This window comes from Henckelia pumila, chromosome 4, assembly GCF_033568475.1.
Source record: "Henckelia pumila isolate YLH828 chromosome 4, ASM3356847v2, whole genome shotgun sequence".
In the NCBI taxonomy this organism is placed as follows: Eukaryota; Viridiplantae; Streptophyta; class Magnoliopsida; order Lamiales; family Gesneriaceae; genus Henckelia; species Henckelia pumila.
Genome location: NC_133123.1, coordinates 28,427,909 through 28,443,582, shown reverse-complemented (window position 1 = coordinate 28,443,582; position 15,674 = coordinate 28,427,909). Strand labels below are relative to the sequence as shown.

Below are 15,674 nucleotides of genomic sequence, written 5' to 3'. Positions count from 1 at the left end.
ACGGCGCCAAAAACTTGACCGCGTTAATCGGTGTGAATAAATTCAACTGGCAAGCGTACCAGGTCAAGTAATAATATAGTGGACAAAGGTCCAAGTGTCGAACCCACAAGGACTGTATAAAAATGATTACCAAAATCTATTTATTTTTACTTAATCTAGACTAATGAAAAAGGATGATTTCAGATTTTAAACTAATGAATAAAATTGCAAATAAAATTAAATTAAATAAAAACGCAGCAGAAAACTTTGGATTACTTAAAATTTGGGAAAAACTTTGATCAAGGACACACGTAGGTACCAGACAATTCGTGTAACAAGCAGTCAATCTAAGATATCAGACTTAATCGTAATTCACGGGAATTTTCCTAATTTATTCGAAGGACTATTTCTAGAACTATCAAACCTATTCAAATATTGATGAACTAATCTTTCGTAATTCTAATCAAATTTGAATGCATAAATTGCTGTGAAAATTCAGTAAAAACCTAAACCGCATAATGAAACCGAATTCTATTTCTAGTCAGTTTTACACTATGTTGATTATCGAAGTGATCAAAATCGAGACCTCCTCTGTCGACTTGGAATCGATTAACAAGCAAACAAATAACTGGCCAAGAAATTTGTAAGACAAATATAAATTCGATAATTAATAAAATCAAATCAAGTCTAAACATCTCAAATAAACAAACGAGTTTTCTACATAAATTGTCTGGCCCAATCACGTGGCCTTGATCGAAAAATAAAAACTACTCACAATTCATAATTCAAAACCAAGTTTTAATCATGAATTGACAAATAAAATAAAATAAAAGAGAAGAGAAAAGAAAAATCTCCCAAGCCTGTGCCGTAGCCGCCTCTCGAAATCTCCTCTAAAATTCTGGAACATTTGTGGAACCCTTGTAAAATAATAAAAACTTCTATTTATAGTGTTTGGAAAGCCTTAAAAATTAATTTCCTAGTTGAAATATAATTTTTGGAATTTTCTGGCCCGTCGACACGCGCGCGTGCGCCTTGGAGTCCTCGCGCACGCGCAATTATATAAAACAGTGGCCCAAACTTCCTCTCTCGCGCGCGCGCGAGAAATAGTCCCGCTCGCGCGCGCTCCACTCACAAATCTCTGGAATTTTTTTCTGCGCGCGCGAGGGCATTTGCTGAACATGCGCGATAGCGCTGCTTCTTGCGCCAACCACAGCCATAAAGCGCGATAGCGCTAATTCTTGTGCTAACAACTTGTTTCTCAGCGCGTTAGCGCTTCTCCCATGCTTATCAGCTCCTAGACAAGGGCAAACGCGCAATAACTCTCATCATCAGCGCAACCTTCAACCTGCTCCGAGCGATGATTTTGAAAAATTCATATCTTGAGTTCTAGCCGTCGGATTGATCTGAAATTTGGACTGCAGCTTCAAAACATCTTGAACTTCATTCTGACCGGTGCAGATCGGATTTGGATCTCTCAAAAATTAAATATGATTTTTAGATCAAGGCTACTCCGTTATTCGCTCTTCAAAAATCTAATTTCCTACAAAATTAACCGGGGAAGTGAAATACACACACATGAACTAAAACACATAAAAACACATAAAAATAATATGAATGCAAACAAAAATATATATAAAAATATCACAAACTAATGCATACAAACTGCACTTATCAATATCCCATTGGGTAGCGAGAGAAAATCACGAATTTTTTTCATGTTCAAGATTTTGTTCAAAAAATTTAAAAAAATGTGATAATTTTATTAAATATACTATTTAGAAACTTATATTTATAAATAAAAATAAATATTCAACTTAAAAAATATAATATTAAAATATTTCGGATAATGTTTCAAAGTTTTGTTAGGAAAAAAAATGTATCGAATAATTATTAATAAAATATTCGGATACAATTATTAAATAAATTTTGTTAAATAGATTGTCAAATAATCTCCTGAATCTTGTTCTACATATTTGTTTTAATTATATAATTATAAATATTAAATTATTAATTTAATTTTTTAAAAAAATACACAAAAATAAAATGACATTTCGTGATTTTACAATTTGATGGTCCCAACAATAAAAATTATGCGAATTAAGTCAATAATTAAGTGTTATATGAGTTGAAACCTACTAATATTTAGGTTATTATATTAATAAAGTTAATAATAAAATATATTATTATATTATTTTGGGACGGGTTTGGAATCCCGTCAGGGGATATGTCGATGCCACCCTGAGGGTAGTATCCTTAGGGTAGCGTGTCAGTTTATTATTGGCCACTCATGTGGGACCCACACATGGGTCCCACAAAAGTGGCCAATAAAAAATTGACACGATGCTACCCTGAGTGAACCCTCAGGGTAGCATCGAATTTTCCCCCGTCAGGATAAGTTTTTATTCCCGATCCCGCTCCCGATATTAATCGGGATGGAAAAAATCCCAAAATTTTGGGTCGGAAAAATTTAGGGTTGTGATTTTTCGGGACGGGAATGAGATGGGATTCGGGAAGGGTCGAGATTTTGGAAATTTTTGTCACCCCTATCATAATGTATGAATTTTCAATTCAAAATTTAAAATTTGATCGGGTGTTATTATTATTTTTTTATTCAGTTAAATTTTATGTTCATATATATATGTGATAATTTTCATAAATATTATATATGATAATGTACCAATTTTTTGTTCAACTTTGAAATTTGATTGGATGTTAGTGTGTTATCAATACTTTATAATTTCAATTAATTTTTGGTCAAATATGTAAAAAAAAGTTTGTAAATGTTATGTATAATAATGTACAAATTGTCGATATAAACATTGAAATTTCATAGAATGCTATTAATATTTTGTAATTTTTGCTAATTTTTTGTATTCATGTATATGTGTAAATTTCGATAAATATTATATATGACGATGTATCAATTTTCAATTAAAAAAATGAAATTTGATCGGAAGTTATTCCTATTTTTTAGTTTTAGTTAAATTTTTTTATGTCTGTGTATATGTGAAAATTTTTCATAAATGAAATATATGATACAGTACCAATTTTTAATTCAAAATTTAAATTTGACAAGATATTATCAATACCTTTTTAATTTCATTTCAATTTTTTGTTGTGTACATATATGAAATTTTTCATAAATACTATATATTATAATGTACCAATTTTTTTTTCAAAATTTGAAATTTGATAGAATGTTATTACGAATTCTTAATTCCGAATGACTTTTTGTGTTATATATATGTATATGTAAAAATTTTCAAAAATATTATTTATGATAATGTATTAATTTCGATTCAAAATTTAATTATATACATTATTTTTCAATTTCAGTTAAATTTTTTGTGTTCCTATATATGTTAAAATTTGCATAAATGCTATAAATGATATTTAGATTTTGCTTAACATAATCGATGTTATGGCTGGACCCACCTGAAAATATAAGATGCATTAAAATATATACAATGATGTTTCATTTTATTCAATTTATGTTATTATTTTGAGTGTTGTGTTACTTTTATATGTTTAGTTCTCACTAATATTTATCATATTAAATATATAAAAATGTTTTTTTATATAATAATAAGTTTTTTAATTTTTAAAAAAGTATCGTTGTGAATGTTTGGTATATTTATTGTTCGTAAATCAGTTTTATATGTATATTAATTATAGATATAAATTTTTTATGATATATATTATAAAAAATAATAAAAAATTTTCATTTATTAAAATATTAATACTCCGTACATCGCACGGGTGAAATACTAGTATATATAATATTAAAGATTAACTATGTAATCTAAAACACTTAAAAATATATATAGATAAAAAAGACTATGAAATTGAAAAAATATAGATAGAGATAGTACGAAATATTAAAAAAAATTGATATTTTTGGAAAATAGAAAAGGAAAAATGTTTTTTTGCCCAATAACTTGTCTATTTTTTTTGTTTTGATCCATTAAATTTTTAAAATTTAGTTTTGGTATACTAACTTTTATTTTTGTGATTTCGGTCGAATTGTTGATGTGGCATGTGTTGACATGTCATTATTTTTTGATGTCATATCAATATTTTTCGGTGTCACATAAGCAGTGAGACCAACATCCCTAAAAATTAAAAATTAGTATACCAAAATCAACATTTAAAAATTTAATGGAACAAAACTTAAAAAATTGGATAAGTTAGTGGACAAAAAACTATTTTCCAATTGAGAAATTAATTTTAAATTGTTGATAAGAATAAGAATTACCTATAATTATCGATTTTTTTATAGGTAAAAAAGAAAAATTGGCATTAGTGTAAATTCATTTTGGAATTCACTTAATTAACTGAAAGTTAGTTAATAAGTGTAGTAACCCGGAACCCATTTTAAGATAATAATATGTTAAACATGATTAAGGGTTGGTAATTGATCTATTTCGGAGTGTTATTGGACTTCGGAAGAGGAATTTGGGCTTTTGACTTTGAGCCAGATCGGAAGCTCCGATCCCAGTTCGGAAGCTCCGATCCCGAGATCGGTGGTTCCGATCGTTGCCGAGATTTTGGCTATAAATAGGGCTCATTTGCTTCAGTTTTGAAATACGAATTCCCGCGTTTCCTTCTTCAGTTATATAGTGTGAGATATACACTTGAGGGTCCTATCGATTATAATAGAGGTTCTGGAATAACCAAGGTGTGGTTATAGTCATCCGGGACTAGCGACTCCAAAGGGCTAACTACGGGCGAAGGTATGGTCCGGGAATCTATTTAAGTTTTGGGAGTACTTATTAGCTTAGTTAAGGCTTATAGAATTTATGTAGTGATACGGTGAACTTTTGAATATAGGCTTGGAACCTAGGATCCTATTATACTTGAACTAGCCTAGAGGTACGTACACATTGACTGAGATTGCCAGCGAGTATACATGTTTATATGTTGCATTTATTTGGCATTATTATATGGCATGATGTATGATTTACCGTTTTCTATACTCATATGACATGTGCATATACACGTGGAGCCTATACCTTGTTATACCTGATTATAGAGCCGCTCAGCTCTATACTCGATAGCCTGTCACTGAGAGTACCGCGACGGCGGGGGCATTTATGTCTGTCTACTCTGGTGTACTAGACGAGTGTGGTTGCACCCAGAGGTTGATCCGTGCGGTGGCAGCACTCATATGGCGCCGGTTCTGAGCATGACTTTTCAGATGACCCTGTACCAGTCATCATGTTGCATGCATTATATACATATGTTTACTCATGTCTATGTACTGGGCGTAGCGCTCACGTCCTAGTTGTTATCTTGGACACCCTATTCCATGGGGCAGGTCGCAGGATGGACGGAGCTGGTAATTCAAGGCAGGACTAGGGAGCAGGAGCCTTGAGGATTTTATTATACAGCAGGATTCGATATAGCTATATAATGTTTACTGTTTAAGATTTCGATTTGGTTGTATCACTACAGATTTAAGCCTGGATTATATTACTAAGCTGATATGTAAATTATGGATTATGTTTCCGCACGTTTTTACTCTGTTAAGTATTTTGCTGTATTAAGTTTAATGCATGTTATTAGTTGCCAGTTAGTAGGTGATTCCATGCAGGGTCACTACATTTTTGGTATCAGAGCATGCATAGATTTTGGGATTAGTACTTGGGATTTAGTTTAGTCTTGAGTAATTCTTGCGCATTTGGGATTTTAATGTGCAATTCTTTTCAGGATATGGCTGACGAGAGTCACGGTAGTGTTGGCCAGGGAGGTGGTCATCATCATCGTCGCCATCATCATCATGATGATCAACATCGTCCTCATGAGGGTCGACGTCGCTACTCTATTAATAAGTTTATGCAGGTAGGACCGAAACCCTTAGTGGGAGGCGAGAATCCTGAACAAGCTAGAAGCTGGATGTCTAAACTTGAGAGCACGTTCCGAGCTTTTGAGTGTACTGAGGAGCAGAAATTGGAAGTTCTAGAATTCGTTCTAGAGGATAGAGCACGTTTTTGGTGGGATGCCAAGGTTGCTCAGGCACGTACTGAGAGAGGACAGGTGACTTGGGGGAATTTCTGTCGGGAGTTTCAGAAATTGTATTTTCCTCCGGCTGTTCGCCAAGCACGATCTATGGAGTTGCTTACTTTGAGGCAAGGATCAATGACTATTGATCAGTATCAGCAGCGATTTCTTGATCTGCTACCTTTCAGTCCTCATATCAATGAGAGTGATGCGTCGAAGTATGATATCTTTCTGCAAGGACTGAACCAAGATATCTACTCTCAGGTTGTCGTCTGTGATGACCCGGTATCTTATGAGACTTTGGTGAACCGTTGCCGTCTTGTGGAGACCAGCAACAGGCGTGGACAGTTGATGATGTCAGCACAGCCTAGTGGATTTATTGAGCCTCGAGCTCAATCTGTTGTGTCATCTGTACCTACGTCTTCTTCTACTTCTACTACTTCGTCTGGTTCTCGTGGTTCATGAGGTACTTTCCGCTTTGGGAAGAAGAAGGAGGAGTTTTGTAGCCACTGTGGTGGGAAGCATCCTGCAGCTTCATGTCGGAGAGCTACTGGGGCTTGTTATATTTGCGGTCAGCAGGGACATCTGCGGAGAGATTGTCCTCAGCGCATGGGTTCTGCTAGTGGATCGGGATCCCAGGTTGGATCTCAGGCTTCTATTTTTCCACGTCAGCAGCCAGCACCACAGAGTTCTTCTGGTTATCGTCCCCAGACTCAAGGGCAAGTGTTTGCTCTGTCTCAGGAGCAGGCTACTGAGGGAAGCGATCGCATGTTGGCAGGTAACTTCTTGTTATGTGGTATTCCTGCACTTGTATTAATTGATACTGGAGCATCGCATTCCTTTATTTCTAGTCGCTTCGTTAAGAGACATAGATTACCTTATGTATCATTAGATATGGATTTAGTTGTATCTACTCCGTTGGAGCAAGAGATAGTAACTAAGCGTCTAGTGATGGGTTGCCTTCTGGAGTTTGAGGGTAATGTGTAATCGGCTAATTTGATGATATTAGCGATGATGGATTTTGATTGTATTTTGGGAATAGATATGCTGACTTTGTATCACGCTACTGTGGATTGTTATCAGCGTTTGGTACAGTTTCATCCCGTTGAGGGTGATAGTTGGTACTTTTATGGTGAGGGTGCGCGACCTCCGATGCCACTTGTTTCGGCTCTGAAGGCATGTCATGTCTTGGAGTCAGGTGGGGAGGGCTACCTCATCTATGCAGTTGATATGTCCATGAGTAGTACGGGTATTGATCAGCTACCGGTTGTCAGCGAGTTTCCTGACGTATTCCCTGATGAGATTCCTGGTTTTCCTCCGGTTCGAGAGGTTGAATTTGGTATTGATCTAGTACCAGGAACTACGCCTATATCCCGAGCACCTTATCGTCTGGCACCGTCAGAGATGAGGGAATTGAAACAGCAGTTACAGGATCTGCTTGATAAGGGATATATTCGTCCGAGTGTTTCTCCGTGGGGAGCACCTGTTTTGTTTGTCAAAAAGAAGGATGGATCGATGCGATTATGTATTGATTACAGGCAGTTGAATCGTGTCACCATCAAGAATAAGTATCCTTTGCCGCGGATTGATGATCTGTTCGATCAACTACAGGGTACTTCTGTTTATTCGAAGATAGATCTGAGATCTGGATACCATCAGATGCGGGTACGAGACTCAGATATATCTACGACTGCTTTCAGGACCAGATACGGGCATTATGAGTTTCTGGTGATGCCATTCGGTTTGACGAATGCACCGGCAGTCTTTATGAATCTGATGAATCAGATATTTCGAGATTATCTGGATAGATTTGTCATCGTCTTCATAGATGATATTCTTGTCTATTCTCATGACAAGGATGAGCATGCACAGCATTTGAGGATTGTTCTACAGACGTTACGAGATAAGCAGCTATATGCGAAATTAAGTAAGTGTGAATTCTGGCTTGATCGGGTAGTATTTCTCGGTCATGTGATTTCTAATGAAGGGATATCTGTTGATCCTAGTAAAATAGAGGCAGTGCTGAACTGGTCTCGACCGAAGACGGTTGCTGAGATTCGTAGTTTCTTGGGTCTAGCGGGATATTACCGTCGGTTCATCGAGAATTTTTCACAGTTGGCCAGGCCTTTGACTCAGCTTACACGGAAAAATGTTACCTTCATTTGGTCCTCGGATTGTGAGGAGTCATTTCATGAGCTGCGTAGACGTCTTACTACTGCACCTGTGCTAGCTCTACCTTCTGGATCAGGAGGTTATGTTGTCTATACTGATGCCTCTGGTCAGGGGTTAGGATGTGTTTTGACACAGCATGGACATGTTATTGCCTATGCTTCTCGACAATTGAAGTTGCATGAGAGTAATTATCCAGTGCATGATCTCGAGTTAGCCGCCATTGTATTTGCGCTCAAGATTTGGAGACATTATCTTTATGGCGAGAAATTTGAGATATTTACGGATCACAAGAGTTTGAAGTATTTATTCACTCAGGCAGAGTTGAATATGCGACAGAGACGCTGGATGGATCTCTTGAAGGATTATGATTGTGAAATCAAATATCATCCAGGTTCTGCTAATCTTACTGCTGATGCCTTGAGTCGGCAGGTGAGACTGTCTGCACTTCAGACTAATGAAATATCTCATATGATTCAAGAGTGCTGTTCATTGCGTTTTACGCTCAAGCACAAGAAAGGGAGGAATGGGATTCGTTTGTATACTATTCTATCTGAGCCGGTATTGTATTCTCGGATCAGAGATGCTCAGATATCTGATGTTAAGACTCAGCGATTGGCACGTCTAGCCAATGGAGTTAATACATCTGGATTCCATTTTCAGGCAGATGGTTTATTGTGCCTATCCAATAGAGTGGTTGTACCTAATGTTGCGGAGCTCAGGAATGATATTCTATCTCAAGCTCACAGGAGTCGATTATCAGTTCATCCTGGAAGTATGAAAATGTATAAGGACTTGCGAACTAGATTCTGGTGGAAGGGAATGAAGCGAAGTGTTTATCAGTTTGTTTCGAGATGTTTGGTTTGCCAACAGGTCAAGGCTGAACATCGACGACCAGGTGGATTACTGCAGAATCTTGAGATTCCCGAATGGAAGTGGGAGCATGTAACTATGGATTTTGTTACCCACTTACCTATGACGTCACGTCAGTGTGATGCTATTTGGGTCGTTGTTGACCGTTTGACGAAATCAGCACACTTTATTCCTTATAACCGGGAGTATTCTTATGATCGCATGGCACGCTTATATATCCAGGAAATTGTGCGATTACATGGGATTCCAGTGAGTATTGTCAGTGATAGAGATCCGCGATTTACTTCACGTTTTTGGGGTAGTTTTCAGCAGGCGTTGGGTACCACTCTGAGTTTGAGCACGGCGTATCATCCGAAGACTGACGGGCAGTCAGAGCGCACTATTCGTACGCTGGAGGATATGCTACGTTCTTCTGTCATGGATTTTGGTTTATCTTGGCAGGATCAGTTACCTTTGATTGAATTTGCCTACAATAACAGTTATCATCGTAGTATTGATATGGCACCTTTCGAGGCATTGTATGGTCGACGGTGTCGTACTCCGTTATTCTGGGATGAAGTCGGGGAACGGCAAGTCGAGTGTCCTGAATTGGTGCAGCAGATTGTAGACAAGGTAGATTTGATCAAGCATAGGATCAAAGTTGCTCAAGATAGACAAGCCAGTTATGCGAATATTCACCGTAGGCCACTTCAGTTTGAGCCTGGTGAATATGTATTTCTCCGGGTATCACCTTTCAGGAAGGTGATGAGATTTGGTGTGAAAGGCAAGTTGTCTCCTCGTTACATTGGGACTTTCCAGATACTGGAAAAGATTGGAGATGTTGCTTATCGTTTGGCTTTACCGCCATCTCTTTCCAGTATACACAATGTTTTTCATGTGTCGTTGCTTCGACAGTACATAGCTGATGAATCTCATGTGATTCAGTCTACTGATATTCAGCTAGAGCCAGATCTATCTTTTGTTGAACGACCAATCTGTATCCTAGACAGGAAGGAGAAAGTTCTTCGGAACAAGACTATACCACTTGTGATGGTACAGTGGCAGCGCCGAGGCGTTGAAGAAGCAACTTGGGAAACTGAGAGTCGTATGCGAGCAGAATATCCTGAGTTGTTTGCTTTGTATTTTTAATTACCATATAAGATGTAATTACCGTTGTTGTAATAAGACATGGTTTGTTGTTTCATATTGTTATCTTGATTTATCTTTAGATGTTATTTCGCGGACGAAATATCTAAAGGTGGGGAGAATGTAGTAACCCGGAACCCATTTTAAGATAATAATATGTTAAACATGATTAAGGGTTGGTAATTGATCTATTTCGGAGTGTTATTGGACTTCGGAAGAGGAATTTGGGCTTTTGACTTTGAGCCAGATCGGAAGCTCCGATCCCAGTTCGGAAGCTCCGATCCCGAGATCGGTGGTTCCGATCGTTGCCGAGATTTTGGCTATAAATAGGGCTCATTTGCTTCAGTTTTGAAATACGAATTCCCGCGTTTCCTTCTTCAGTTATATAGTGTGAGATATACACTTGAGGGACCTATCGATTATAATAGAGGTTCTGGAATAACCAAGGTGTGGTTATAGTCATCTGGGACTAGCGACTCCAAAGGGCTAACTACGGGCGAAGGTATGGTCCGGGAATCTATTTAAGTTTTGGGAGTACTTATTAGCTTAGTTAAGGCTTATAGAATTTATGTAGTGATACGGTGAACTTTTGAATATAGGCTTGGAATCTAGGATCCTATTATACTTGAACTAGCCTAGAGGTACGTACACATTGACTGAGATTGCCAGCGAGTATACATGTTTATATGTTGCATTTATTTGGCATTATTATATGGCATGATGTATGATTTACCGTTTTCTATACTCATATGACATGTGCATATACACGTTGAGCCTATACCTTGTTATACCTGATTATAGAGCCGCTCAGCTCTATACTCGATAGTCTGTCACTGAGAGTACCGCGACGGCGGGGGCATTTATGTCTGTCTACTCTGGTGTACTAGACGAGTGTGGTTGCACCCAGAGGTTGATCCGTGCGGTGGCAGCACTCATATGGCGCCGGTTCTGAGCATGACTTTTCAGATGACCCTGTACCAGTCATCATGTTGCATGCATTATATACATATGTTTACTCATGTCTATGTACTGGGCGTAGCGCTCACGTCCTAGTTGTTATCTTGGACACCCTATTCCATGGGGCAGGTCGCAGGATGGACGGAGCTGGTAATTCAAGGCAGGACTAGGGAGCAGGAGCCTTGAGGATTTTATTATACAGCAGGATTCGATATAGCTATATAATGTTTACTGTTTAAGATTTCGATTTGGTTGTATCACTACAGATTTAAGCCTGGATTATATTACTAAGCTGATATGTAAATTATGGATTATGTTTCCGCACGTTTTTACTCTGTTAAGTATTTTGCTGTATTAAGTTTAATGCATGTTATTAGTTGCCAGTTAGTAGGTGATTCCATGCAGGGTCACTACAATAAGAGTGAAATTTTTTAATTAAATATTAAGATTGTAAAATTAAAAATAAGAATGAATCAATTATTGAATATTATTGTGATCTTTTATTTATTTGATATTCTAGATTAGATATATCATAATTAAGAGATTATATATATATATATATATATATATATATATATATATATCATCAGTTTTGATCTCACGCACCCTAGGGTGCGGGGATCCACATGCATCTTGTGCCCAAAACAATTCCGATTGCCTTGAAGTTTTCACGGTAGGATCGTCTCGAAAATACGAATCCAACAATATATTATATGCTATAAATTTCAATTTCGGTGGTCAATTACATGAAGAAGGCTGAAAATTGCATATTTCACCTAATTTCCGATGATCTTCAAATATTCGACCACCGAGATTGAAATTTGTATCATATAATATATCGTTGGATTCGCATTTTCGAGACGATTTTACCGTGAAAATTTCAAGGCAATCGGAGTTGTTTTGGACACGGGTTGCACGTGGATCCCCGCACCCTAGGGTGTGGGATCAAAATTGTATATATGATAATATTTTATTTGATTTAAAATATCTTATGTATCAAATTACATTCAGAGTGGTTAGATCACGTACGATACAAATTACATCATATTTTCTATTTCAAATTACATTTCGAGTGGTTAGGCCGCACGGTACAAATTTCTGAGTGTTTCGTAGGTCCAAGAAGACACACAAGAAAATCTATTTTAGTCGAATTAAGATCACAGGATACAAATTTCTGAGTGTTTCCTTAGTTCAATATTGATTTGTGATATCATATTCTGATTAATTAAGACTGTTAGTAACATGCTAATTTGATTCTAGGAAATGACTCGTCGAAGAAGTACTGGAGTTCCCCTTCGCATGTCCGGACTAACCTCAGAACACAAGAAAGACGTGATCAGGGACCTAAGGATTAAACTTGGAGACGTACTCGTACTGGAGTTCCCCTTCGCATGTCCGAACTATCCTCGGAACACAAGAAAGACGTGATCAGGTACCTGAGGATTAAACTAGATAAAGATTGGAGAAACATGCAATGTGGAAAGGAATGGAGCTCTTGGAAAATAAGATGAACATTCATGAAAATATAAGCCCAGCGCTTGTATGAATCAATGGTAGTATACACCCAACTCTATCTATTGGCAACAGTTTCTGATCTCTAATCATAATTTATTTCCGAACATAGCATGTAACATCGGTATATCGGTATTTGTTTTTGGAGGAACAAAATACTTTATTCTCCGGCGTTCTTGTACTTCCCACTAGTTGGTTGATTTTTTATCGTCTTATGGGTTGTAGCATTTGATGGAATTGTACAACCCATAAAACCGAGCCAATCAGCCATTACTCCACTCCGGTTGCGGTTGCGGGTATGTAAGTAGTGGGAAGTACAAGAGTTCGCCTACTGGAGGATAAAGCTTTTAATTTGTTCCTATAAACAGTTATATATGCTATGTTCGGAAATAAATTATGCAAATTATCTCCCTATATGATCAGAAAACCTGTTGCCAATAGATAGAGTTGGGCGTATATGACAATTGATACAAGCTCTCGTCATGGTTTGCAGTTTTATTTGTATCAAGAATGCTAGTCCAAAATCGTTGATATATTTCTTGCACTCATTAATTACGTCCCACTCCACATAATTAATACAATTACTGAATCTTTAGTTAACCAGCCAACAGATAGAGTTGGGTGTATATGACAATTGATACAATAGCTTTTGGATGGATGATTATGTTGCAGGTTGGTAGTTTTATAATTGTATCAAGAATGCTAGTTCAAAATTCACTAAATATTGATATATTTCTTGTACCCATGAATTACATATTGTGCAACATAACATACGAAAACAAGCTCATTGTTTGTAGGCGCGCGAAGTCCACATATGGAAACATTATATGTAGGGAACTTGATCATCTTTGAAGTTTGATCTGCTTAAATCAACAAACTTAGTTCCATCTAGGCTTCAACTCTAACATGATCATCAAGTCACAAAAAATTTACATTCTCAATGCTTGCTAGCATAATCAGTAATGAGCTTGCGAGATGTGGATGATCAAGTCATATGATCATAAACCTAATCAAATGACTTCAGAGAAATTCCAGGTTTTATATTATGTGACAAAATAAAATTAATTTATTAAACTCTTTGTTTTATTGTTATACTTTAGTTCCTATGATTATACAGGATAGATAGAAGTAACACAATTTTTGTTTTTAGTATGAAAATATGGGACTCGAGAAGGTCAGGAGATTCAGATTTCAATGAAGCCAAATATTTTACCACAACATTTAAACATCTCGTAGAAAAATTCCAATGTTGGTGTTGCATAGAATCTCTGATCGAACATCGTAACATACTAACATAGATGAACTTCATTTATTTTTTTTCAAAGAAAACTAGTTATTTAAACAAAATACAGTATACAAAATATTGAAAGTTTGTAACAAACCTAGGGGAAATACTTGTAGCTAGACAAAGCATTAAATTATGCTCCTGATCAAGCCAATATTGGGAAGATTCCAGTTCTTGTCAAGAAAACTACTTGCTAATTCAATGAAGAATTGTCTAATGACTTCGAAGCTAGCTACCTAGCCCTGTTATAGGAATGAGGCTGTCTCTGCAGATCATTTCCATGCAAGGCCACTGGATCGAAGAGAACACAAATGGACCATCATGGAGATCAACAACTCCATATTCATTAAGATATATCACCACTTCCCCGACGCGGGCTTTTGCGGTTTTCGTTGTCGCTCTCTTCTTCTGGTAGATGCAAGTTCTTCTCTAAAAGCTCTCTGAACACTGAAGATTTGAGAAGCAGCCCAAGTGCCGAAGGAGATCGAGTACTGTACGTTCTTGCAAGAATAGTTAAAAGGAGCTTTTGTTCCATATGTTGTGCACTGAGAAGACAGCAAAATTTCCTGTGATTCTACTTTTCGTCTTGTTACTTGATGAGTGAGTTCAGCTTGAAGAAGTACTTATAACAGGTCCAGGCTTCAACCATCGGATGTAAGAGCTCAAGTCGAAATTTGTGACCGCGTTGATTCCTCTGTACGTATTCTATGGCTGCGATGTCGTATGCTCGTGCTGCTTCTTCTTTGGTGCCTACGCGGTCGAATTCTGATTGATTTGCTTGTTTGATCACCTCTTTTTATTAATGAAATGTGAGAAGTTTGTTTTAATTTAGAACATATACTACTGTAGGTGCCAAGGTAGAGGTACTTGTTTCCAAAAACTCTACAAAGCTTCCCCTCTTCCATTGTGATGGTGTCTGCATATATAAAACTAATATTGTGTAAAAAAATATTCATATATTAATGAAATAAAATCACTATAAGGTTAAAGATTGACCATATTATATACCTAGCAACTCCTCTGTACTTTGACAATCCTCTTGAAAAACTACTGCTCTTTCTGCATGGAGTATGATGAAGTCTTCAGTACTACAGCACTGAATTTTATTTTATGTAACAGAGGTAAATGGAATGATTGATAAAAGATTACCTTCTCAATGAAGCTAGCTAGGTATTCTTCTTTTGTCACCATTTGCATGATTCCGATTTCGTTCTCATAATCAGCTACCTGCAGAAAATAAATATTGAGTAGATATAATAGTCCAAGTAATTGAGCATGTACATACTTGATAAGTTAAAAAAGCTCACTGGGAAATTGGTAAAAGTTGAAGTCCCCCAATACTTTAATGCAGCTAAATCATAGGCCCTTGCTGCAGCTTCCTCTTCATCATAATTAGCTCCTGACAATTTTTCCAAAATAATGTTGGAACAATATAAACAGTCTCTAACAAGGCAGGCAAAAAAAAGAAGAAAAGAAAAGAAAAAGAAGCAAGATTATAACTCACCAAGATAAACTGTCCGTCCATTGCAGAAATCCAATTCCACCAGGCCGTGGAACAAAACCAGAAAATATAATTTATCGACGAATTCGCTAGCAAATAACAGAAAATTTTCGGTACGAACGGTATGGAATATTATGTCGTATCGAAATGTTGGTATAACGGCATTTCGGTATACCAAAATATGTAATCTATTTTTTTGGTACCGAAGTTTTCGGTACGGTATGCAGTATCATTCGATAAAGTATGTATACTGTACCGAACCAGCCCTACACA

General features: G+C 36.8%; 1 pseudogene; it reads right to left on the bottom strand.

Annotated features, from left to right (window-relative positions):
* Positions 1 to 12,924: 12,924 nt before the first annotated feature.
* LOC140860738 (AP2-like ethylene-responsive transcription factor At1g16060) lies at positions 12,925 to 15,566 on the bottom strand (annotated as a pseudogene).
* Between the last annotated feature and the right edge of the window lie 108 nt (positions 15,567 to 15,674).